This window comes from Chionomys nivalis, chromosome X, assembly GCF_950005125.1.
Source record: "Chionomys nivalis chromosome X, mChiNiv1.1, whole genome shotgun sequence".
NCBI lineage: Eukaryota > Metazoa > Chordata > Mammalia > Rodentia > Cricetidae > Chionomys > Chionomys nivalis.
This window is the reverse complement of record NC_080112.1, coordinates 21,760,637-21,786,984: the sequence shown is the minus strand read 5'-3', so window position 1 is coordinate 21,786,984 and position 26,348 is coordinate 21,760,637. Positions and strand designations below refer to the sequence as shown.

The 26,348-nt window shown below is 42.3% G+C and overlaps 1 protein-coding gene across 2 annotated transcripts in view; it reads right to left on the bottom strand.

Annotated features, from left to right (window-relative positions):
* LOC130867375 (protein FAM156A/FAM156B-like) overlaps positions 1-21,713 on the bottom strand; it is a 138,219-nt gene extending 116,506 nt beyond the window's left edge. The window contains exon 1 of one of the 2 annotated variants that reach the window (XM_057759271.1): positions 21,594-21,713. The gene's annotated coding sequence lies outside the window, so the exon portion shown is untranslated. The remainder of the gene's footprint in view (positions 1-21,593) is intronic. The other variant, XM_057759270.1, reaches the window with a different exon arrangement.
* Between the last annotated feature and the right edge of the window lie 4,635 nt (positions 21,714-26,348).

Here is a 26,348-nt window from a genome sequence, read left to right as displayed (position 1 = left end):
TCATGATCCTAGAGAAGCTAAATAAGAAGGTGAACCCAAAGAAAAACATATATTTATACTCATGGATATTGGAAGTAGACAAGATCGCCCGGCAAAAGTTGGGAGCAGAGGAGTAAGGGTGGGTTGGGGGAAAGGGGAGATGGGGAGAGAGAAGGGCGAAGGGGAGGATTGGGGAGAGTTTGGGGGAATGGGATGACTGACATGAAGGAAGGGTCGATATGGGAGCAGGGAAGAAGATATCTTAACTGAGGGAGCCATTTTAGGGTTGGCAAGAGTCTTGGCTCTAGAGGGGTTACCAGGTGTCCAAGGGGATTTCCCCAGCTAGGTCTTTGGGCAGCAGAGAACAGGGTGCCTGAACTGGCCTTCTCCCATAGCCACACTGATTAATACCTTGCATATCACTATAGAACCTTCATCTGAAGAGGGATGGAGATAGAGACAGAGACCCACATTGGAGCACTGGACTGAGCTCCCAAAGCCCAGATGAACAGCAGAAGGAGGGAAAACATGAGGAAGGAAGTCAGGACTATGAGGAGTGTGTCCACCCATGAAGACAGTGGAACTGATCTAATGGGAGCTCACCAAATCCAGCTGGACTGGGTCTGAACGAGCATGTGATCAAACCAGACTCTCTGAATGTGACTGACAAGGAGGACGGACTGAGAAGCCAATGATAATGACACCAGATTTGGATTCTACTGCATGTACTGGCTTTTTGGGAGCCTAGTCTGTTTGGATGCTCACCTTCCTAGACCTGGATGGAGGGGGGGCTTTGGACTTCCCACAAGACAGGGTGTAGTGAGGAGCAAGCAGGCCTGCTTTTTGTCCTGCCTGGCTCCCACACAGCTAGCTTTACACCTGAAATAACAACACACAAACTGTATTCATTTAAACACTGCCTGGCCCATTAGTTCTAGCCTCTTCTAGGCTAACTCTCACATCTTATTAACCAATTTCTAATCATCTGTGTAGCACCACGAAGTGGTGGCTTACCAGGAAAGATTCTAGCCTATATCTGTCTCGGGTCAAAGAATCATGGCATCTGCCTCACTGCCTTCTTTCTCCCAGCATTCTCTTCTGTCTTCTCCACCCACCTATGTTCTGACCTATCAGGCCAAGCAGTTTCTTTATTAATTAACCAATGAAAGCAACACATAGAAAGAGAACACACCTAAATCAGCAGGGCACCCTGATTTCTCTTATGTCTGTAGAGCAAGGAAGAGGAAAAGGGGATGAGTGGGAGGGAAATGAGAGGATGAGAGGAGGTAGAAATTTTAAATAAATAAATAAATAAATAAATAAATAAATAAATAAATAAAAGCACTCACATATGTAAAAGAAATATTACTAAAACTCAAATAGCACATCAAACCCCACACACTAATAGTAGGAGATTTCAACACTCCTCACTTACCAATGGACAGGTCAACAAGACAGAAACTTAACAGAGAAATAAGAGAACTAAAAGATGTAATGAATCAAATGGACTTAACAAACATCTATAGAACATTCCACCCAAACAGGAAAGTACATACTTTTTTCTCAGCACCACATGGAACCTTCTTGAAAATTGATCACATACTCGGTAACAAAGCAACCATCCACAGATACAAAAACATTGGAGTAACCACCTGTGTCTTATTGGATCACCATGAAGTAAAGCTAGAACTTAACAAAAATACTACCCCCAGAAAGCCTACAAACTCATGGAAACTGAACAGTCAACTACTGAAGCACCACTGGGTCAAGGAAGAAATAAAGAAATTAAAATCTTCCTTGAATTCAATGAAAATGAAGACACAACATACCCAAACCTATGGGACACTATGAAAGCAGTGCTAAGAGGAAAGTTCATAGCACTAAGTGCCCACATAAAGAAAATGAAGAAATCTCACATTAGAGACTTAAAAGCACACCTGAAAGCTCTTGATAAAGAAGAAGCAGACTCACCCAGGAGGAGTAGAAGACTGGAAAAAATCAAACTGAGGGCTAAAATCACAAAATAGAAATACAGAAAACAATTCAAAGAATCAATGAAACAAAGAGCTGGTATTTCAATCAACAAGACTGACAAACCCCTTTCCAAACTCTTCAAAAGACAGAGAGAGAACACCCAAATTAACAAAATCTGAAATGAAAAGGGGGACATAACAACAGACACTGAGGAAATTCAGAGAATCATTAGGTCTTACTACAAAAGCCTGTACTCCACAAAATTGGAAATGTAAAATAAATGGAAAATTTTTAGATCAATACTGTAAACCAAAATTAAATCAAGACCAGGTGAGCAATTTAAATAGACCTATAAATTGCGAGGAAATAGAAGCTGTCATCAAAACCTCCCTTCCAAAATAGGGTCAGGGCTAGATGGTTTTAGTGCAGAATTCAACCAGAACTTTCAAGAAGAGCTAATAGCTACACTCCTCAATGTGTTCCACATAATAGAAACAGAAGGGTCATTGACAAACTCTTTTTATGAAGCTACAGTTACCCTGTTACCAAAACCACACAAAGACTCAACCAAGAAAGAGAATTACAGACTAATCTCATGCATGAACATGGATGCAAAAATTCTCAATAAAATACTGGCAAACCAAATCCAAGAACACATCAAAAAAATCATCCATTATGACCAAGTAGCCTTCATCCCAGAGACGCGGGGCTGGATTAACATATGAAAATTTATTAATGTAATTCATCATATAAATAAACTAAAAGAAAAAACCAATTGATCATTTCATTAAATGCCAAAAAATCATTTGAAAAATTCAAAACCCCTTTATGATAAATATTATGTAGAGATTAGGGATACAACAATCATATCTAAATATAATAAAAGTAATGTACAGCAAGTCAATAGCTAACAACAAATTAAATGGAGAGAAACTCTCATTCCACTAAAATCAGAAACAAGACAAGGCTGTCCACTCTCTCCATATCTCTTCAACATAGTGCTTGAAGTTCTAGCAATAGCAATGAAACAACATAAGGAGATCAAGTGGATTCAAATTGGAAAGGAAGATATCAAACTTTCGTTATTTGCAGATGATATGATACTGTACATAAGTGACCCCAAAAACTCTACCAAAGAACTTCTACAGCTCATAAATACCTTCAGTGATGTAGCAGGATACAAGATCAACTCAAAAAAATCAGTAGCCCTCTTTTACACAAAGGATAGAGAAGCAGAGAGGGAAATCAGAGAAGTATCACCTTTCATGATAGCCACAAATAGCATAAAGTATCTTGAGGTAACACTAACCAAGGAAGTGAAAGATCTATTTGACAAGAACTTTAAGTCTTTGAAGAAAGAAATTGAAGAGGACACCAGAAAATGGAAGGATTTCTTATGCTTTTGGATGGGAGGATCAACATAGTAAAAATGGCAATTCTACCAAAGGCAATCTATAAATTCAACACAATCCCCATCAAAATTCCAACAAAATTCTTCAGCGCTTGAGAGAACAATAATCAACTTTATATGGAAAAACAGAAAACCCAGGATAGCCAAAACAAATCTATATAATAAAGGAACTCCCGGAGGCATTACGATGCCTGACAACAAACTCTATTACAGAGCTACAGTAATGAAAACAGCTTGGTATTGCCATAAAAACAGAGACGTTGACCAATGGAATCTAATTGAAGACCCAAACATTAATAAACACACCATTAAACACCTGATTTTTGACAAAGAAGCTAAAATTATACAATGGAAGAAAGAAAGCATCTTTAACAAATGGTGCTGGCATAACTGGATGTCAACCTGTAGAAGAATGAGAATAGATCCATATCTATCACCATGCACAAAACTCAAATCCAAATGAATTAAAGACCTCAATATAAATCTGACCACACTGAACCTGATAGAAGAGAAAGTGAAAAGTACCCTGCAATTCATGGGCATAGGAGACCACTTCCTATGTATAATCCCAGTAGCACAGACAATAAGAGCAACAATGAATAAATGGGACCTCTAAAACTAAGAAGCTTCTGTAAAGTAAAAACAGTTATTAAGACAAAAAGGTAACATAATAAATGGGAGAAGACCTTCAACAACCCCGCATAGGACAAAGGTCTGATCTCCAAAATATATAAAGAACTCAAGAAACTAGACATTAAAATTCTAAATAACCCAATTTAAAAAATGGGACACTGAACTAAACAGAGAATTCTCAACTGAAGAACATCAAATGGCCAAAAGATACTTAAGGACATGTCAACTTCCTTAGCTATCAGGGAAATGCAAATCAAAACAACTTTGAGATACCATCTTACACCTGTCAGAATGGCTAAAATCAAAAAACACCAATGATAACCTATGCTGGAGAGGATGTGGAGTAAGGCGAAAACTCATCCATTGCTGGTGAGAATGCAAACTTGTGCAACCACTTTGGAAATCATTGTGGCTGTTTTTTAGAAAACTGGGAGTCAACCTACCTCAGGATCCAGCAATTTCACTCTTGGGAATATACCCAAAAGATGTCCAATCATACTACAAAAGCATTTGTTCAACTATGTTCATAACAGCATTATTTGTAATAGCCAGAATCGCAAACTATAGGCTCAATGTCCTTTGTTTATGGCTAGATTCCATAGATCCTCCTGGAAATTGGAAGGAGACAATATCGCCAGGCAAAAGTTCGGCGCATGGGGGTGGGGTGGGGTGGGGGGAAGAGAAAAGGGGAGAGAGACAGGAGAAGGGAAGGGTTGGGAAGAGCTTGGGGGAGTGGGATAGTTGTGAGGGAGGAAGGATAGATATGGGAGCAGGGAAGGAGATATCTTAGTTGAGGGAGCCATTTTGGGGTTGGCAAGAGGCTTGGCTCTGGAGGGGTTCCCAGGAGTCCACGGGGATGACCCCAGCTAGGACCCTGGGCAGTGGAGGAGAGGGTGCCTGAACTAGCCTTTTCCCATAATCAGACTGATGACTATCTTGAATATCACCATAGAACCTTCATCCAGCGATGGATAGAAACTGAGACAGAGATCCACATTGGAGCACTGAACTGAGCTCCCAGGGTCCAGTTGAAGAGCCGAAGGAGGGAGAAGAGGAGCAAGGAAGTCAGGACCACGATGGGTTGGTCCACCCACTGAGACAGTGTTCCTGAGCTAATGGGAGCTCACCAATTCCAGCTGGACTGGGAACAAATGAGCATGGGATCAAACTGGACCCTCTGAATGTGTTTGACGGTTGGGGCAGACTGAGGGGCCAATGATAACAGCACTGGGATTTGTCTCTACTGTATGTGTAGAAGGAGCTGTGGGCAGGCCTGCTTTTTGTCCTGCCCGGCTCCCACACAGCTAGCTTTATACCCGAAATAACAACACACAAATTGTATTCTTTTAAACACTGCCTGACCCGTTAGTTCTAGTCTCTTATCAGCTAACTCTCACATCTTGATTAACCCATTTCTATTAATGTGTGTAGCACCACAAGGTGGTGGCTTACCGGGAAGATTCTAGCCTACGTCCATCTTGGGTCAGAGCTTCATCACGTCTGCCTCACTTCCCTTCTTCCCAGCATTCTGTTCTGTGTACTCCAACCACCTATGTTCTTACCTATCAGGTCAAGCAGTTTTCTTTATTAATTAACCAATGAAACAACAGATAGATAGAAGACCCACCTACATCATGTATGTACTGGCTTTTTGGGATCCTATTCTATTTGGATGCCTACCTTCCTAAGCCTGGGATTAGGCGGGGAGGGCCTTGGATGTTCCACAGGGCAGGGTGCCTTGCCCTCTCTTAGGACTGGAGGGGGTGGGGAAGAATGTATAGGGAAGAGGGAGGGAAGTGGGAGGAGGGGAGGAAGTGGAAATTTTAATTGGTATTATTTATAAAGTAATAAAAAATAAAATAAAATAACAAGGTAATTATACCTAGTTCTCAAATGCCTTTATAGATCTGAGATTATGGCATTTTAACAATAATAGAGCTTCTAACACAGAGACATGCCAGCTTTTGCAGCACCCTTTGGCTCTTCCAAGAAGACAGAAGACCTTTTACCTTGCCTCTGGGTTTGGCAAAGCCACTCACACAGAAGCAAAAATGGGGCCTTTTACCCCTCCAACATTCTGGATGCTTCACTGGGGGAATTGCTCATCCTGCCAAGACCAAGACAGGTGGACAAAACCTTTTCCACACAGAAAAATCTTTGGGCCTCTCGTACTCAGCAGCTAATGGCAAACACTGCTTCTAAAACTGGTATTTTCCTATCCTGAGTGAGATAACAACCCAGACCCAAAAATATGAATATGGTATGTACTCACTCATTAGTGGATTCTAACCATAAACAAAGGACATTGAGTCTATAGTTCACAATCCTAGAGAAGTTAAGTAATAAGGTGAACCCAAAGAAAAACATATATAGGTCCTCCTGGAAATTGGAAGCAGACAAGCTCGCAAGGCAAAAGTTAGGAGCATGGGGGTGAGGGTCGGGTAAGGGGAAGGGGAGAGGGATAGAGAGAAGGGAGAAGGGGAGAGTTGGGGAGAGCTTGGGGGTGTGGGATGGTTGAGAGGGAGGAAGGATGGATATGGGAGCAGGAAAGAAGATATCTTAATTAAGGGAGCCATTTTGTGGTTGGGAAGAAGCTTAACTCTAGAGGGGTTCACAGGTGTTCATGGGGATGTCCCCAGCTAGGACCCTGGGCAGTGGAGGACAGGCTGCCTCAACTGGCCTTGTCCCGTAATCAGACTTATGACTATCTTGAATATCACCATAGAACCTTCATCCAGCGAGGGATGGACATAGAGACAGAGACCCACATCAGAGCACTGGACTGAGATCCCAAGGTCCAGTTGAAGAGCCGAAGGAGGGAGAAGATGAACAAGGAAGTCAGGACCACGAGGGATTGGTCCACCCACTGAGACAGTGTGCCTGATCTAATGGGAACTCACCAAATCTAGCTGGACTGGGACTGAATAAGCATGGGATCAAACTGAACCCTCTGAATGTGGCTGACAACTGGGGCAGACTGAGAAGCTAATGATAATGGCACTGGGATTTGTCTGTACTGCATGTACTGGCCTTTTGGGATCCTAGTCTGTTTGGATGCATACTTTCCTAAGCCTAGATGGTGGGAGGAGGCCCTTGGACTTCCCACAGGGCAGGGTACCCTGACCTCTCTTAGGACTGGAGGGAAGGAGGAAGGGTAAGTGAAGGAGCAGGAAAGAAGGGGGAGGAGGGGAGGAAGTGAAAATTTTGAATGGTATTATTTATAAAGTAAAAAATAAATAAATAAAAGTGGTATTCTCCAAGGACTAAGGAAAGGATTTGGAATTGCAGGCATAGCAAAAAGCTGTCACATTTTTGGCTCATTTATTCCTCCCATATCTCTCTAAAGGCATTTGACAACTCAAGGTACTGTTCTTTAACAGGATTAACAGGTTTCAATCTTTGGAGGTTCAGAGTTCCCAATTTTCTTTAATTGCCTTCTAAAATGTTCATGCCTTTTAACCTAAAGCAATAGCCTTTTGCCATAAAATCTGTTCCAGACCTTTGTCTGTTGCAGGGTTGGTGAAGATCTTCTCCCAGTCAGTGGGTTGCCTTTTTGTCTTAATGACAGTGTCCTTTGCTTTACAGAAGCTTCTCAGTCTCAGGAGGTCCCATTTATTCAATGATGCCCTTAATGTCTGTGCTGCTGGGGTTGTACGTAGGAAGTGGTCTCCTGTGCCCATGTGTTGTAGAGTACTTCCCACTTTCTCTTCTATCAGGTTCAGTGTGTTCGGACTGATATTGAGGTCTTTAATCCATTTGGACTTGAGTTTTGAGTATGGTGATAGATATGGATCTATTTTCATTCTTCTACAGGCTGACATCCAGTTTTGCCAGCACAATTTGTTGAAGATGCTCTCTTTTTTCCATTGTATACTTTTAGCTCCTTTGTCGAAAATCAGGTGTTCATAGGTTTGTGGGTTAAAGTCAGGGTCTTCTATTTGATTCCATTGGTCAACTTCTCTGTTTTTATGCCAATACCAAGCTGTTTTCAATACTGTAGCTCTGTAATAGAGTTTGAAGTCAGGGATGGTAATGCCTCCAGACAATCCTTTATTGGGAACCTGGATTACTCTTAGGGATGATGAGGGAGGGGGACTTGATGGGGAGGGGGTGGAAAGTGGGAGGTGGTGGCGGGGAGAAGGCAGAAATCTTTAATAAATAAATAAACAATAAAAAAAATCTGTTCCAGTTCTCTTACAGGTTCCTAAATAGTTCCATTGCTACATCAAAATCAGGTCTGGTAAAATCCAAGGTTCCCAATTCCTTTAATTGTTTTACTGCTACACTAACCCCAGGTAGTTTCAAGCATACTTACAGGTCACTCCTGCTGCCTAAGCCAAGACCTACAAAGTACTCCCAGAACAACACCAAAAGCACCTGCACCAGCTCCTGGGACTTCAAGGACACCTGCCAACCCTTCTGGATCAAGGACACTTGGCAACTAAAATCTGGTTTCATCTGCTATTGTGTCTCATCCCATGGCTGGCCCCATTTCATAGGGCCAATAATAACAACATTTTTTTTTCTCCTAGCCACTGCCTTCGCATCTCCTCATAAAGCAGCTGCTTGAGAACTACAGCAAACTGGATGCCACTCCATCCACACCTTTTGCTGAGCATGAGCAGGCCAACTTTCAGCTCTCCCCTCTCCCCTCTCCCCTCCCCCATATCGTCCCATGCCTGCAAGAAGTAGCCAGACTTGAGTCTACACCCCTTTTTCCAAAGACAGCCTAAAATGTTGGTCATACTTATCACCTCAGCTTCCTGCCACCCCTATATCCAGAGTCAGGAATGTGATGTTAAGTTGGGAGCGTTACCCTTGCCCCTGGCATCCATCCAAGCACCAGCATTATTTCCAGTCTTCCACTCCTCCTGGGTGAGTCTGCTTCTTTTTTTCTAGAGCTTTCAGGTGTGCTGTAAAATCTCTAATATGAACTTTCTCCATTTTCTTTATGTGGGCACTTAGTGCTATGAACTTTCCTCTTAGCACTGCTTTCATAGTGTCCCATAGGTTTGGGTATGTTGTGTCTTTATTTTCACTGACTTCTAAGAAGACTTTAACTTCTTTCTTTATTTCTTCCTTGGCCTAGGTGTGCTTCAGTATTTGACTGTTCAGTTTCCACGAGTTTGTAGGCTTTCTGGGGGTAGTATTTTTGTTAAGTTCTAGCTTTACTTCATGGTGATCCGATAAGACACAGATGGCTACTCCAATGTTTTTGTATCTGTGGATGGTTGCTTTGTTACCGAGTATGTGATCAATTTTCAAGAAGGTTCCATGAGGTGCTGCGAAGGTATATTCTTTCCTGTTTGGGTGTCACCCCTATATCCAAAGAGTCAGGAATGTGATGTTAAGTTGGGAGCGTCACCCTAGCCCCTGGCATCCATCCCAGCACCCTGGCCTGGGAGTTGCATTGGTCTTGACTCCAAATCCCATCATGCCAAGTCCAGGACCACTCCCACAGGGTATTTAAGTAGGCACCCAGAGGAGGAATACGTGGTCCCAGGTTTTGCATGTGCTCCCCAATTTTGTCTCCCCTGCCATGCTTTCGGCCACCCAAGAGTGCTGCATTTATTAAAAACATGGGCATTTTAATTCGGTTTAATATGGCTTAACTGGATTTCTGTGTGCCGATGGAGAAGATTTTTCTTAACACCCAAAAGTAGTATTGCTGAGTCTTGAGGTAGGTTGTTACCTAGATTTTTGAGAAATTGCCACACTGACCTCCAAAGGGGTTGTACCAGCTTGAACTCCCACCAGCAATGCAGGAGTGTTCCCTTTACCCCACAACCTCTCTAGCATAAGTTGTCAGCAGTGTTTTTGATCTTGGCCATTCATACAGGTGTAAGATGGAATCTCAGAGTTATTTTGATTTGAATTTCTCTGATGGCTATGGATGTTGAGCATTTCTTGAGTGTCTTTCAGTCATTTGGGGTTCATTTGTTAAGAGTTCTCTGTTTAGATCTGTACCCCATTTTTATTGGATTATTTGTCCTTTTGATGTCTAGTTTCTTGAGTTCTTTCTATATTTTGGAAATCAGTCCTCTGTCCAGTATGGGATTCTTGAAGATCTTTTCCCATTCTGTAGGCTGCTGTTTTGTCTTGTTGACTGTGTCCTTTGCTTTATAGAAGCATCTAAGTTATAGGAGATCCCATTTATTAATTGTTTCTCTCAGTGTCTGTGCCACTGGGGTAGTATTTGGGAAGTACCAATATGTTCAAGTGTACTTCCTACTTTCTGTTCTATGAGGTTCAGTATGGTTGGTTTATTTTTGAGGTCTTTGATCCATTTGAACTTCAGTTTTGTGCACAGCAATGGCTATGGATCTGTTTTCATTCTTCTGCATGTTGATGTCCAGTTACGCCAGTACCATTTTGTTGAATACACTTTCTTTTCTTCCATTTTTCTGTCAGCTAGGCAGACTTGCAACTTGGATTAGAAAGGTAGTTTACAAATTTTTAATAAGACACAAAAGGGCTAAAACCTTAATTATAATACTCTTATGGGAGACCTTGAGCTACTAAGTAAAAATTTTAAAGGGAGCAGTGAGTGACCCAAATTACAGAAGAAAGCTTACAGAAGCTGCCAGACAGGTACTCAAGCAGGTAGAGTATGCTATACAGAAACACCGAGTATAATATATTAATTATGATCAGCTTTGGCCAGCTTGTATATTACCTACAAAACTTATTCCTATAGCAGTTTTATGGCGAAACAGTCCGCTTTCATGGCTGTACCTTTCCATGTCACCAGTTAAGGTTTTAAACCCTTACTGGAGCACTAGCTTGCTTAGCGTAGAAGAGCAGTATGGAATCTAGGAGGTATTTTTAGCAGATAACCGGCTATGATCAATGTTCCTTATACTAAGCAACAGACTGGTTATTTTAAAATAGTGATTCTTGGGTAATTGCATTTGCTCAATTTCAAGGTCAGATTAATAATCTTTTCCCAGCTGATCATTGCTGCAATTCTCACAACTATATTCCTTTATTTTTCCTAATGTTGTAGCGAAAGATCCCTTAAAGAATGTTATGCTAAATTTTACAGATGATTCTCCCAATGGAAGAGCTGCATATATTGTTAATGGTGAAAAGGAATTGTGGAGCATGCCCATGGCTCCTTGAAAACAACTTAAAAGGATAAAAACAAGAAAATTAAAATCGCCACACAATGCTTTGAGTCATGTACTATTTACACTAAACTTCTTGAATATGGATGTTCATGAGCAATCTGCTGCGGACAGATTTTGCACCAAGGCGACCTTTGCTAAAGCAAGGTGGAGAGACCCTTGCACTAGACTATGGAAAGGACCCAATCCTGTATTAATTTGAAGTCGATGGCATGTCTGTGTTTTTTCACAGGATTAGGATCAAGCGAGATGGCTTCCAGAACATCTGGTTCAATACGTTCAGCAGAAGGGTACCAGTCCTGATGACATCGTAGCTGCTAATGCCCCCACAGAGGAGTTGGAATGAGAACCTGTGGTCCTGCCTTCCCCACCCCCATGGAAAGGGGTACCTGATCAGCAGGACCAAGCTTAGGACACACATAGCCGGCCTGCTGGCATCATTATGTTCTGTGGGACACTTGGACACTGGGCTGCATCCAGACACTCAGGACCCACACTGCCATTGAGGCCCTGTTGCAGCTGCCATGATTCCTGACAACAACTTGCTGCAGTCTGACAAGGGACTGGGATTCATTTATATACCTGCAGCTATTAACTATCTAATATGATATTTTAAAATTAGTAAGTGCTAGTGAGGGCATAAAATACAAGAATTTTCATATACTGGGTATTAACTTTCCTTTGGTATATGCCCAAAGTATAAAGAGTCTAGGTTTTTAATAAAATAAGTCTGTTTCAAGAAACATATTGTAAACAATTCAAGATAGTAAAAACCTATCCACACAAAATACTCTTCCTTTTATAGAAAGGACATCTTTGAGAAACGTATGAATGTGCTTTCCTGATTCATATTTCTTTCAGGGATTGCCTTACAAATAACACTATTCTTTTTTGATTAGAACACAGAAATGGGAAGCCCAATATAGACATACATGAGCTGTGACATTTAGTGTATTTGGGACTGAAGATCACTGAGCTGAGTTGGGAGGATGCTTGCCTGGCACACACAAAGCTCTAGGCTTGATTCCAAACCATAAGTAAACTGAGTATGGAAGTTCCTAGCTGTAGCCAAGCACTTAAGACACGGAGATAGGAAGATCAGATCATTCCCAGCTGCAGCTAGCCTGGGCTCCATGAGCCCTGACCCTTCATTTTTTAATTTTTTATTAAGAATTTTTAATATAATCTTTTCTCATTTTACATAGGTATCCCCATTCCCACTCCCTCCCCTTCTTCTGCTTCCCCCTCCTTCTCCCACCCCACACCCACATCCATTCCCCAGAAAGGGTAAGGCTTCCCATGGGGAGTCAACAAAGTCTGACACTTCAGTTCAAGGCATGACCAAGGTCCTCTAGGCTGAGCAAGGTATCCTTCAAAAAAAAAAAAAAGTGCTCCTAGATGCCAGTTCATGCACTAGGAATAAATCCTTGTCCTGCTGCCAGGGGCCCCACAGACTACCCAAGCCTCACAACTGACCCCCACATTCAGTGGGCCTAGTTTGGTTCTATGCAGGTTCCCTCACTGTTAGTCCAGAGTCAGTGAGCTCTCAGCAGCTCCGGTCAGCTGTTTCTGTGGGTATCACCATCACGGTCTTGACCCTTTTGCTCATATTATCGCTCCTCCCACTCTTGAACTGGTCTCAGGTGGTTCAGCCCAGTGATTCACTGTAGATCTCTGTATCTGCTTCCAGAAGTTGCTGGTTGAAGGTTCTATGATGACAATTAAGGTAGTCATCAATCTGATTACAGGGGGAGACCAGTTTAGGTGTTCTCTCCATTGCTGCTTAGAGTCTTAGCTAGGGTCATCCTTGTGGATTCCTGGGATTTCCCTAATGCTATGATTCTCAATAGCCCTTTAATGGCTCCCTCAATCAAGATCTCTCTTCTTTTTTCTCTCCCTCACTGTCCTTCCCCCTTCTTGAGCATCCCATTCCCTCATTCTGTTTTGTTTTTTCAGACGGGATTTCTCTGTGTAGCCCTAGATGTCCCGGAACTCACTCTGTAGAGCAGGCTGGCCTCCAACTCACAGAGATCCATCTGCCTCTGGCTCCTGAATACTGAGATTAAAGGCGTGCGCCACCACTGCCTGGCTATCTTTTTTAAAGATACATTTTATCATAGTCTCAATTTTCTAAGAAGTATCTATTCCACATTTTAACAAATATGAGAAATAATAACAACATGACATGGAACATTGGCAAGGCACACAGTAAGGGCCTGTTAGGCTACTATGTAAGGCATCACTGCCTGAAGCAGGTACTAATAGCATTTAATAATGAATTCTATTTGTGGTAAACATGCCATACAGATGTGAAGCTAAGCATCAAGAGTCTCAGGACATGGCAAGGACAACAAGAACGTTCACCAATGCCCCGATCTCTCACACTCTACACTGTATATGGCTTTGCAACATGCTCTCCTATTGCTAATACATAAGTGAAGAATTTTACTTTTAAAGTTAAAAAATTTACTAGTATGTGTATGAACATTTTGCCTGAATGTATATCTATGTACCATGTGTGTGCCTGGTGCCCATGGAGGGCAGAAGAAGGCAAGGGAATTGGATCCCCTGGAATTAGAGTTATGGATGGTCACGAGCCACTGTGTAGGTCCTAGAACTTGAACCTGAATCCTCTACAAGAGCAACAAATGCTCTTAAACACTGAGTCGTCTCTCTAGCCACAAAAGATTTATTTTAATTATAACATCTTCATGGCTTAGAATAAAGTGTTAAGTGGAAAGAAAAGTCATGTTAGGTGAACGTTCAAACGCTAGAGAGTACTATGAAATGTTATCTTTATAAACAAAATTACCAAATAAAAAGCTGGCATGACAGATTAGCAGTTAAGAGCAAGTAATGTTCTTACAGAGGCCCTGAGTTCGGTTCCTAGCATCCATATTTGGTGGCGCACAACAGCCTGTTACTCCAGCCCCAAAGGATCAGATGCCTCTTACCTCTGTGGACACCTGCATTCATTTGTACATACACAAACATACACATGTACTCGTGCATACACGCATACACACAATTAAAAATAAATCTTTAAAATGTAGTCTTCTAAAAGTTACTCTGAAGAAACTATCACTTATATACATATTGAACAAAATCTACATATTGAGAGCACACTTCTGGGCACATTTTAGTATGCTAAGAAAACAATGATGAGCAAAAAGAAAGCAAACTAAAAGAATAGGAACAATAGTTTTTTTTTGGGGGGGGGTTGCTTGGTTGGTTGGCTGGTTGGTTTTCTGAGATAGGGTTTCTCTTTATAATAAACAGCCTTGGTTGTCCTGGAACTCACTCTGTAGACCAGGCTGGCCTTGACTCACAGAGTGTTTTGATTAAATGTGTGTGACACCGCTGGAACAATGTTTTATGTAGAAAAATGTTCATACCTTTTAAATGATTATTTGATCAAGGTGATTCATGTTACATATGAGACTGGTTAATACATGTGTCAGGTCTCAATCCCCAAAATGGCAGTGTGGGCTCAGCGCAGGCTGGATTCTGACTCAGCAGACACTCAGCATTCTTCAGAAACCATGTCAACTGGCTTTCTGATTACCAGGAAAACCATTACTTTCTTTTCTGCTCCTACAGCTTCCCAACCTCTGCAAAGGGCATCTAGCTCTCTATGAACTCAAACAAGCCTCCAACACACCGGAGCCCCAAATGAGTCCCCAAACTGTGTCAGCTAAGCTGCTGCGCTCCCAACAACATAACCCCTTATGATTGGCAGGACTCTCCCACTGGCCTTGCTATCTTCTCTGCTCCCATAGCTCTGGCAATTGTCAATCTGCTCATATCTCTCAGCAGGAGAGGAAGCCATGGCAGATTCCCCAGATGACTTTGGCTGGTCTCTCTGACCTAAAATAACCCTCCCCCACTAAGCATGGAGCAGCCGACTGGTGGTTTCATTACTGAGGCTTAGCTTACAACATGTAAATGAGGGTTATTGCAATGAGTATACGTGTGTGTAGAGGAAAGAAACTGAATAGGAGCTGTATCTGCAGAGACTCGAGGGTAGAGAACTGCGCCGGATGTTGCTGGTCCATAACCTAATTACTTTCTCTTCAGCTAGTTCTAGCCCTAAGGAGGAACAGCCCTTCCTTGTCCACCTCTATGTTGGACATCTTGTTCTAACAGAAACCTTCTGGAATCTATTAACTGAGCAGAGCACCAGCTTCCACCAAACCAAAGGTCAGAAGGCATCCTGAGCCATAAGAAACTCCCCTCTTCTCAGCGTATCAACCTCTTTGATGCATCTGTCAACGTATTTTAACTTTGTCTTGATTCATGACTTTCTTTATTCTCTAAAACTCTAAAACTCCATGAAACTGCTTCCACTTGGAACATGGAATTTTGGTTAACCTAAGTCTGTGTTCCTTGACCATGGTCACTCAAAATGGCTCTGAAACAAACTATCTCTTATTTTCTTTAAGATGGAGAGCTGTGGTTTTGGAGTTGACATGTATGTATGTAAAGAGATGTTAAAAGTACCAAGGCAGAAATGGATTGCAGGATCTTTAAAAATGTACCTTTATGAAGGAGAAAACCTACAAGACAATTATCATAAAAATGTAAGTAATAATGACCACAGAGTGATAAGACTGTGGTGTGAATTGTTTTCATTACACAAATTTCTACACCAAAATTAAATTTAGTCTTTATTGCAAAAATGTACCCACAAAGGTCCATGAGCCCCGGACCAATAAGAGGGATAATGACCAGATAGTTTAGATGAGACACTAAGAAGCCTGGGTGCCTAGGATGCCCCCCAGGTGAAATAGCAACTTAAAAATCAAAGCATTCCCAATTCACACACCCTGAATTGTTGGGAGGGAACCTACAGAAGGCAGCAAATCAATCCCATAATCCCAACAGGCAAAAAAAAAAAAAACCAACTCCAACTTTTTAACTTTTTTTTCAAACACAAAGGGCGGGTGAAGCAATGCGCACGATTGCGTCTTAAAGCAAAACTGCCACCTAATGGCCAGAGAAACAGACTCGCAGGCTTCAGGAGAAATGCTTTCTTTAAACTGGCTTCCGGCTGGAAATGACGTGGTGAGGAAATGGCGGAATGACCGAAACCTTTACAAAAAAGAACTCTTATTTTGCCAAGTGAATCCCCAAAATGAACCCCACCGCGCAAGCCTTCTCTGCTACGGCCTTCGGAACCAAAGATACAGAAAGTTCTTGCTACCCAAGAATTAGCAGACTCTGAGCCTGTGCGGAGATAGCCAGTGAGGTCTCCTCAAGTCTCCCTTTTGGGGTTCGCCAATACATACCTTCCCAGCTGCCTCACCCGCCCTCAAAGACCTGTCCTCTGGACGCTCCTCCCACTCCAGCCAGCCTTGAAGCCCACTCCTCTGGAGGAGCACTGGCTGTCTTTCTCAGTCCCCACTGCACCCACGCAGAGCCAAGGACACACAGCAGGCGGCCACTGGAGCCTCCTGCTCACCAGCCTCTGGCTTCTCTTAGTAAACCGGCCCTTTCCTTCGTCCCGCCCTAGGCAGCAGGAAAGCCTTTGTCAGTAATGGACCTGAGTTCTCGGACTAAGATAGGAAAACCAGTCGTTCTGAATTATTTACCTCTATTCCCACATACCGGGGGTGGGGGGCATGCTGTACCAGAACACGCTTTCATTTTAAGCACTATCACAGGCAGACACGGTTTTCTGAAAGGCAGGTTTTGGACTGAAGAGAGCTTCCTTTCCATCCCATCTGTCTGGCTTTCGCTAAACCAGTTTTCCTTTGGTAAAAAAAAAAAAAAAAAAAAAAAAAGACTGAACTAAGCACTAAGTGGCCTGCAGGGGGAGATCTGGTACTACAAACCAGGACTGAAGCAGCCAGTGTCTCAAAGGAAGCTGACCTTGACAGGCAGTTTCTCCCTGGCTGCAGGGCCTTTCATTCTTTCCTCCTGCCTGGAAAGATCCATCAGCAGCACTAAAAAAACTATAGAAACTTGACTTCTTTTATTTCAAATCGGTGAGATTTTCATCCCAAAACCTTACCAAACAGTCCATCACACCTCCTACACTTACTATTAGGTTTGGTTGTTTGTTACAGAACGCTTCTTGAGAGCAGAAGGCTGGTGCTGGCTAGGGTGAAGACAGACCTGCTGAAGGAGGAAGGGATGGTGAAGGGGAGTGGGCCAAGGGTAGCATAAAATATCACAATAAAACCCACTCACTTTAAAAACTGACAACTCTTGGTTTCCGTTTTGAAGACATAAGGAACTCAATCAAGGGGCTGCAAACAATACATGATTCCAGAATTGATGGTCTTATAAATGAGAAAATCACGTGGCTAAGACTGAGCACTTCCTTTGAGGAATCAAAGCCTTCAAATTTCAGGATACAAGACCATCACGCCACGTGGCTGAACTTTCCTTTTCACGGTGGTGCTCAAGACCTTGTGCGCTCTGTATTGTCCGAAATCTTAGTTTGGAGGTGTTGTTCAATTTGTCCATATCAATGGGAAAAAAGAAGAATGGATTTCTACTTAGTCTATTCAGCTGGGGCGCACAAGGACAACAATGGTGAGACTGTGAACTGCGCTGTGAATGAAGCAGGACCGCAATTCTGAAAGAGCACTGCTGCTCTTCAAGAGGACCAGAGTTCAATCCCCAGCACACACATGGCAGCTCACAGCTGGCTGTGAATCAAGCTCTGGAAAATCAGGCATCCTCACACAGATGCACATGCAGGCAAAACACCAATGCATATAAAATAAATTTTTAAAAATCTAAGAAGAAAATACTAGAACTTAAGTGGATTTAAACAGGTTGAATAGTATGAGGTCAATGCAGAATACTCAACTGCTTTTATATATTAGTAACAAACAAGAAAATTCAAACTTTAAACTCGGGGGATGGAGAGATGGCTCAGCAGTTAAGAGCAGTGGCTTCTCTTCCAGAGGACCCGGGTTCAATTCCCAGCACCCACATGGCAGCTCACTCCAGTATGTCTATAACTCTAGTTCCAGTGGATCCGACTCCCGCACAAAGACATGCAGGTCAAACACCAATGTATATAAACATTTTTCTAAAAAATGTAAAGCTTTAAACTCAGTTTATAGTACTGTGATAGTTAACTGCCAATTTGCCATAACCTACAATCAATCAATCTGGGAAGAGACTCTCAGTAAGGGAGTCCCTAGATCAGGTTGGTCTGTGAGCATGTCTATAGGAAAATGTCTTCACTGTTAAAAGGTATGGTAAGACCCAGCCCACTGTGAGCAGCGCCATTCCCTAGCCAGAGCAAGCAAGCAAGGACCAACGTTTATCCACTCTAGATTGGACTGTGGATGGGATGCTTTACCTTTCTGCCTGGACTTCCCTATAATAAAGAACTGTAACCTCAAATTGTAAGCCACATAAATCTCTTCTTCCCTAAGTTGCTTTCAGTGAGGGTTCTCTTTTGAGGAAGCAATGAAGTCACATTGTCAAAGGGCAGAAAGCAGGGAGAGCCCCGAAGCTCTGGGGAATGGCAGAAGGACCCCAACTAGGGAAGTCACCACTCTTCGGCGGCATATCCTCTCAGATCGCCCTTTCCTAGGGAAGCATCCCCCACTCGTCCCCCGCGGGCCTCTGCACCAGCCACTTCCACAGCGGCCACCTCTGCTGGCATGGGGCTGAAAACGATGTGCACGCTTGGGCAACTTACTGAAGCAGAACTGAACAGGTCTGATACTTCTGAGAAGAGAAAGGGGATGAGAGTAAGGCAATTATTTAAAACATCTCATTGGGACATGCTCTCAAAAGCCGACGAGTACTTAAGGGTGGGCATTCCTATACACTTATTATGAGTTTTCCTGGCAGTGAGGAGTTTAGGCAGGGTGAGCAGAAACTCAAAAGATGGATAAAGATAAAAAGAGACGACACGAGAGGTAATCAGAGGGGATGCATTCAGCTCTCCAGCAAAGCCTACAGCCCTAAAAAACGGGCTAAGTGAGCACTAAGCGATCGGCAGCACTCTGCTTGCAAAGTTGAAGCACTGGATTCATCCTCGCACCGGGGCAAAGATCAATACATATGGTGACAGAAAAAGAAAATTATCCATCTGCAAATGACAAATGTAACTGCACAGGGTTTGCAGTGCAGGGCTCGCTTTGGCAGCACAGATTTCAAAACTGGAGTAACACACACCTGGAAATGGTCTCTGTGCCCAAGGACCACACCCGAATGTGCGAAACAGTCTGTAATTTTTTAAGTCAACCTTACCTTGTGTGGAAAAAGCATGGTAATAAACTGACTATACAAATAAACTGACATGTTCACTTTAAAAAAAAAAGGAAGAATTTGCAATGCAGATGACAGACAGTAGCTAATTTCTGTACCTGCAACTATTAAAATCAATGATATAACTACTTTTAAAAATTAGGGCTTGGGTTATAGATTAGCGGTAGAGTATTTGCCTAGCGTGTATGAGGTCTTAGGTTCAATTCCCAGTACAACAATAATAATAAATATTAATGTGTAATATTAATATTTAATAATTAAATGCTACTAAATTAAATTTTATTAGCCACATATAAGCATAAATACTAAATATTTTGAAGTTAAAACTATTTAATAAATTAATATCTAATGTAATTACATTGATAATGGCTATTATTTATATGAAATGTTAGTTTATAATATTTATAATAATGTGTTATTATAAATCATAGTAAAGGCATGGTAAACAAGATTCCTCATAAGACTGAGTTCTGAAGCTTTCTTCCAAGAATGCATGAACTAATAAATCACTTCCCAAAGTGCAAACTGGAGATGGTCTAACTGTGTGTCAGTACAAAAGTATTCTTTTGGCTTCATGGAATATTTAAGGAATATGCTGACCTGGTTTTCCCTGACATTACACCTGCAATCATGGCACTTGAGGATGTGGAGACAGGAGGATCAGGAACTATGGTTATCCTCAGCTAGACCAAATAGCCACTTCAAGGCTACCCTGGGCTAAAGGAGAGCCTGCTCAAAAAAATGTAAAAATCAAAAAAGTATCCAGCAGTTCTAGAAGATAAGCTAAAGGCTGACCACCAGCCCCTGGAACAGGCTCTGGGCCACTCTCAGTTTATGATGGACACTGTGGTACGTAGATACAGAGACAGTAACCAAGAGTAACCAAGATGAGGAAAGAGTACCAATATTTGCCAACATCCCTGATCCATCACTGTCTAGTCACTAGCTTTCTTTGTAAAATGCTTTGCTGCATCCAATACAAAGATGCTAGACATGCTAGGCAAGTTGCCTACTATGGAGCAATATCTCTGGCTCTCCCATTTTTTTTTTTTTTAATTTCAAGACAGAGTCTCACTAAACAGTCCTAGGTGGCCTTCAACTCATTCCATAGCACAGACAGACCTTGAGTTGCAACCCGTCCTACCTCAGTCTGCCCAGTAGCTAGATTACAGGCCTGAACCACCAGGCCCACTCTAACTCATGTATGTACAGAGAATGGTACCCTGAAGAAATCAGGCACTTGATCACTTGTTCAATAGATACCAATGTTGAGAACGCACAGCTAGCCACGGCTCTGATGATGAGCTGAAATATAATGGTGAGCAAGCAGAAAGCAAATCATGGTACAACCCTTAGGTACAAAACTTTATGATATGTGACACTGCCATAAGGGGAAACTTGCTTATTAGATGATTTGGTCTCATTTGTTTAAAAAAAAAATGTTCAAGTCTTTTTCTCATTTTAAGATCCATTTTTATCACTTTTTAATTATGTCTGTGCGTGCATGCGCGGGTGCAGGTGCTCAGTGAGACCAGAGGCAACTGAACCCCCGGAGCCAAGGTGGGTGCTAGAAAGGTCTTCTATTAGCTCTTAACTGCTGAGCCATCTCATTTCATTCATTGTGTTCATTCAGGAACACAAAGTAATTACATATGGAGTGGAGGATGGGGGTTCAATGTGATTTCATTTTTTTTTAAGTTGTTAAAAGCAATAACGCAAATACTTATCTCTACTTGTTTAAGATAGACCCGTAAGGATGGAAAGAAAAAAAATCCTCAATCAGGTATCATAAACTATAAATGGTGAGCACTGGTTGATCGTGGGTAAGAATTGTTTTTCCTACTACCCTCTGTAATCAGGTAAATGAAAGAACAAGGCTGTTTGTAAAGATCCTTAAATCCAATGGCAAGTTAAAGGGAAGAATGACTTTAGGAGAAGCCAAAATACAAATAGCTGGGGTTTCTAGGCTGTCCAACAGAAAAAAAAAAAAAAAAAAAAAAAAAAAAAAAAAAAAAAAGCTTACTCTAATAGCAAAGATTCATCACGGGGGGGAGGGGGGCTCTTACTGGAATACCAAAGATTCATCCAATGGCAAGCAAAAGAGGACCTAGTGGAGGAAGCATAATTTAGAAAACCTTTTTTTTAAGCACAAAGGGCGGGGTAGAGCAGTAAGGGTAACAATAGCGCGATAACACTGCCATCTAGCGGCCATAGAAACTGAGACTCACCACACAGGACGGAAATATTTTCTGTTGCTTTGCGGTGAACAGCTGTAGAAATGAAGCTGGGGAACGTAGTCGGAATGGAAAAGAACGCCGAAGTCACACGTACTTGCCTAGGAGAGCGCGGCGAAGCCTCTCCGCGACGAAAGCCTGGACACCCATCCTTGCCCTAGCAATACATCAGCGGTCCCTTCCCCACCGGAAGGAAGCTGCCGGGCATGGCCTAGGATTGGCTGATTTTGCGCTTGCGCAGTTATGACAATGAGGTCGCTGCCAGTCTCCTTAATGGTTTCCTGGATGTTGCTTCCACGTCGTTTACCTATAAGGCTAAGGCATAGAGCTGGAGCCGCCAGATAGCCCCCGTCGCCCAATGTTCAATCCTAGAGCCAAGTCTCCAGGACGCGCTCCTCCTACTCGGTCCAGTCTTGAATAACTGTCTTCCTCAAAGCCCTTACCCCTCTGATCATGAAGTCTTTTGGGATGATTTTACCTGTGCCCTAAAAACACTGAGGGAAAAAAAATCACATCATTTACCAAAAGAAGGTATATTTTGAACAGTATTGTACACAAATAATCTGATTTTTTTTCTTTTTCTTTTCTTTTTGTATGTTTTGTGTAATTGAGCCAGGGTCTCCTGTAATGTAAGCTCTTCCCGAATTTGCAATTTCTCCAAAGCCAAATCTGAACTCCTGATCCTTATGCCTCCACCTCCAGGCTGCTGGGATTACAGGCCGTGTAGCACCAAGTTTGGCAATCGCAACGAATTCTTCCTGACAGTTGATTTAGCATCAGGACTTTTATTTGGATGTGCAGTTTATTAGTGTTTACTTCTCATAGGGTTTTATAATGGAGACGCCAATCTTGAGGTCAGGGCTCAAGGGAACTTTTCTACCAGTCATAGCTATTGTAGCCTTTGTTATTTCCCTGGAATCCCTTTGTTCTCTGGGCAGGCTGTTTCCTGAACTGTAATACTAGAAGCCAGATGAAGTAGCATCCAGAGGGCAGAGATCCCTGTGTCGGGCCTAGTAACTCGGCTTGCACTGCACATTTTTCTCCAAAGTCTCTTTTATTTAAACAAAGAGTATCGTGGTGAAAATTCATAAAAAGAAGCTATGTCTAGTTGTGTTTATGTCTGCAGAGACTGGTGGACCACTTAGAATTTCACTATTATGAAGAGATTAGAATTTTGCAGGGTCAGAGGCTAGTTGCTTTATCATGGCCTAGTTTTAGGCTTCCTGGCCCCACTCTGTATCTGAATGAACACCTCATGATAATGAATAAAAATCTCTTAGAAGCTATTAATTTTGGCACTAATATTCTGTAATAATAAATAAAAACCTCTTAGAAGCTATTAACTAAGAACTAGTATCTTACAATAATAAATAAAACCTCTTCGGAGCTATTAAGTTAGCAGAGCACAGCCTTCTGCCAATCCCAGAGCTAAGAATGTCATCAGATAGCAGAATGGCTCCAGAAGAAACTGTCTCCTGTTCTCTTTAGAATGGGAGCTGTGGTTTTATGTCAACTGTATGAAATCCTCTGGCCTACATGCTCCCTTGAGTCTCCTCTACTGACTGTTCCAGATAGGAAAGGAAAACGCAATTAAAAGAAATTAGTAAACCTGTCCTTCCTTAGGAGTGTAGCATGCCCAGAAGGAACATATCTAAGCATAGGCAGGTCTGCAGTGGCGTGAGTTACTAAAGCAAGTCTTAAGAGATTATTTGTAAGCAAAAATTCCATCTTTTTAAAACTAATTACTTAACTGAGTGTGGTGGCATATGCTTTTAACCCCAGCACTCGTAAGCAAAGGCAGGTGGATTTCTGGGAATATGAGGCCAACTAGGTCTACATGGCAAGTTCCAAGCCAGCCAGAACCTTGTCTCAAACCTGAACTAAATGAGTGAATAAAAGATAAAGCTAAGTCATTGCTGCCACCTTATTACATGGCGTGACCTGTGTCTGACCTGAACCACCTAGAAGCATTTGGACTACAGGCAGAGTCGCTGGAAACTAACCGCTGGGAACATTTGAGTCCTTGTATTCACTTCTGCGTGAATGAATTTTTTTTAACGACATAACTTTACCAGATAGCATATCAGGCTTTAGTCTATATGTAATTCCTACTGGCATTGTAGGTTATATTACTTTATTGCAGCGTTAGAACTCCTAAACTCACTTTAAAATTAGGATTCCAAAGTTCTCATCCTTGTCTAATAAAAAGTCACATGGCTACGACTGAGTATGTGCTTCGAAGCATCAAAGCTGAGGAGCTTCTGAAGAGAAAGAAACAGCGGGACACATGGACAAGAGGCGGACTCACATTTCCACCTCTCGGTACTTTCCAAAAGGGGATCCATCTGCTCAGCACATTCTTGAAATCTTAGAGTTGACGGTTTGTTGAGACCTATCCAAGACAAGGCACCACAGTGCCAAAGGCACAGCAAAGCTTGCATGTGTGAGATGGTCTTCCTCCTGTTGGTTTTGGGTTGGGGAGAGAATATTTTTGTGCCATGTGACCTAACATGTGTGCCGTAAGTTATGACAGTAAGCAAGGCATCTGATAAGTAGGGCTTTAATTCAAGGCCACTTTGAGCCTGGGTATTATTGGGGAAATGGGCACCAGGAAAGAATCCACAGAGGCCTTGCTTTTCTGCTTAGTTTGCAGCTGTCTGGGGGAGGGAAATTGTCCCATCAGAGGTGCAAGGTCACAGCCACTCTCTGTAGCTGTGCTGGGAGAAAGGCTATGGCAAGTGTGGCCTGGGTTAGAGGGGAGAGCAGCTAGAGGGTCGGCAGCCTAACGTCTCTACATAAGGCAGGGTATCCAAAGTATGGGAAATGGTCTGCGGAAGTGTTATAGAGTACCGGGCATGGTGACTAGCCTTTAATTCCAGCACTCAAGAGACAGAGGCCAGCCTGGTGTGCATGGTGAGCTCCAGGATAGGCAGGACTACATATAGAGATTTTGTCTAAAAAGAAGGAAAGAAAAAAAAAGAGTTGCAGAATTGCTTTTTTACATTTTAGAAATGCAAGAATACTTAAACATGATACAGAAGATATATGGCATAGTCGTTGTTATATTGCTGTGAAGAAACACAATGGGCAAAAAAGCAAGCACTTAATTGAGGTTGGCTTACAGTTTCAGAGGATCAGTCCATTGTCATCATAGCAGGAAGCCTGGCTGCATGCATGGAGCTGCAGCACTAGCTGCATCCTGATCCACAGGCAAAGAGACAGAAAGACACTGGGCCTAGCATGGTCCACCCTAGTGACACTTCCTTCAACAAGGCCACACCTCCTGATCCTTCTCAAGTAGTGCCACCTCCCATGAATAAGCATTCAAATATATGAGCCTATGGGGGCCGTTCTTAGTCAAACTACCACAATACATATTCTGGACGACCGGCAAATTTGAATTTCCAAAAAATGTTAAATACCTAATGTCACACAACATAATTTCAGAATTCAATATTGAACAATACACTATCTCAAATATGAAAAATAATGATAGTCATGTTACTTTCAAATGGATGTGTATTAATGCTTGTGTTCGAACTGCTGTGGGATATTTGAGTAACTATGTAAAGGTGTGTCACTGTTTTCCCTTGCCTGCCTAAGACACCTGATTGGCATACTAAAGAGCTGAAATTACAAATTCGGGACAAGCTTAGATTACAGGAGACCCTGGCTCAAGCACACACAAAACATACAAAAAGGAAAGAAAAAGAAAAAAAATCAGATTATTTGTGTGCAATATTGTTCAAAATATACCTTCTTTTGGTAAATGATCTGATTTTCCCCCCAGTGTTTTTAGGGTACAGGTAAAATCATCCCAAAAGACTTCATGATCAGAGGGGTAAGGGCTTTGAGGAAGACAGTTATTCAAGGCTGGACTGAGTAGGAGGAGCGCGTCCTGGAGACTTGGCTCTAGGCTTGAACATTGGCGACCAGGGCCATCTGGCGGCTCCAGCTCTATGTCTTGGCCTATAGGTAAATGATGTGGAAGCAACATCCAGGAAACCATTAAGGAGACTGGCAGTGACCTCACTGCCATCGCTGTGCAAGTGCAGAATCAGCCAGTCCTAGGCCATGCCCGGCAGCTTCCTTCTGGTGGGGAAGGGACCGCTGATGTATCGCTAGGGTAAAGGAATGGTGAAAAAACAATCTTTCAGATCAATAACTAAAAGATAGCATCCTGCAGGAATACCCACAGGCTGAGGCAACCCAGGTTGACTTGCCCCCTTTATTTCCATACAATCATTTACTGCTCTAAGATCTTGCAGCAGCCTCCATTCACCAGACTTCTTTTTTTTAATAACAAAGATAGGAGTATTCCAGGGAGAAGTGGATGGCACCTTGTGTCCTGCATTTAGCTATTTCTCGAACTTATTTTGTAGATCAGGCTGGCCTTGAACTCACAGAGATTTGCCAATCTCTGTCTCCCCAAGTGCTGGGATTAAAGGCTTGTGCCACCACACCTGGCTTTTTTTTTCCTGGGCTAATTAACTATCCCTTTACCCACAGGGCAATTCTTTTTGATATGTCCCCATCTTCCACAATGAAAAAAATTTTTTGACCTAGCTCCATCTTGACCTAGCTCCATCTGTATAACCAAATAAATTCATTTATTTAAGCTCTTATTTCTATGGGGGCATAGAGCCACTTGACAGTACTTGTTAGCATTTCATAGACCAATTGGTTTATGACAGGCATAGCTGAGTCCACATCCCCTAAAATGCAACCTCCCAGCTGTAACAGGTGGTC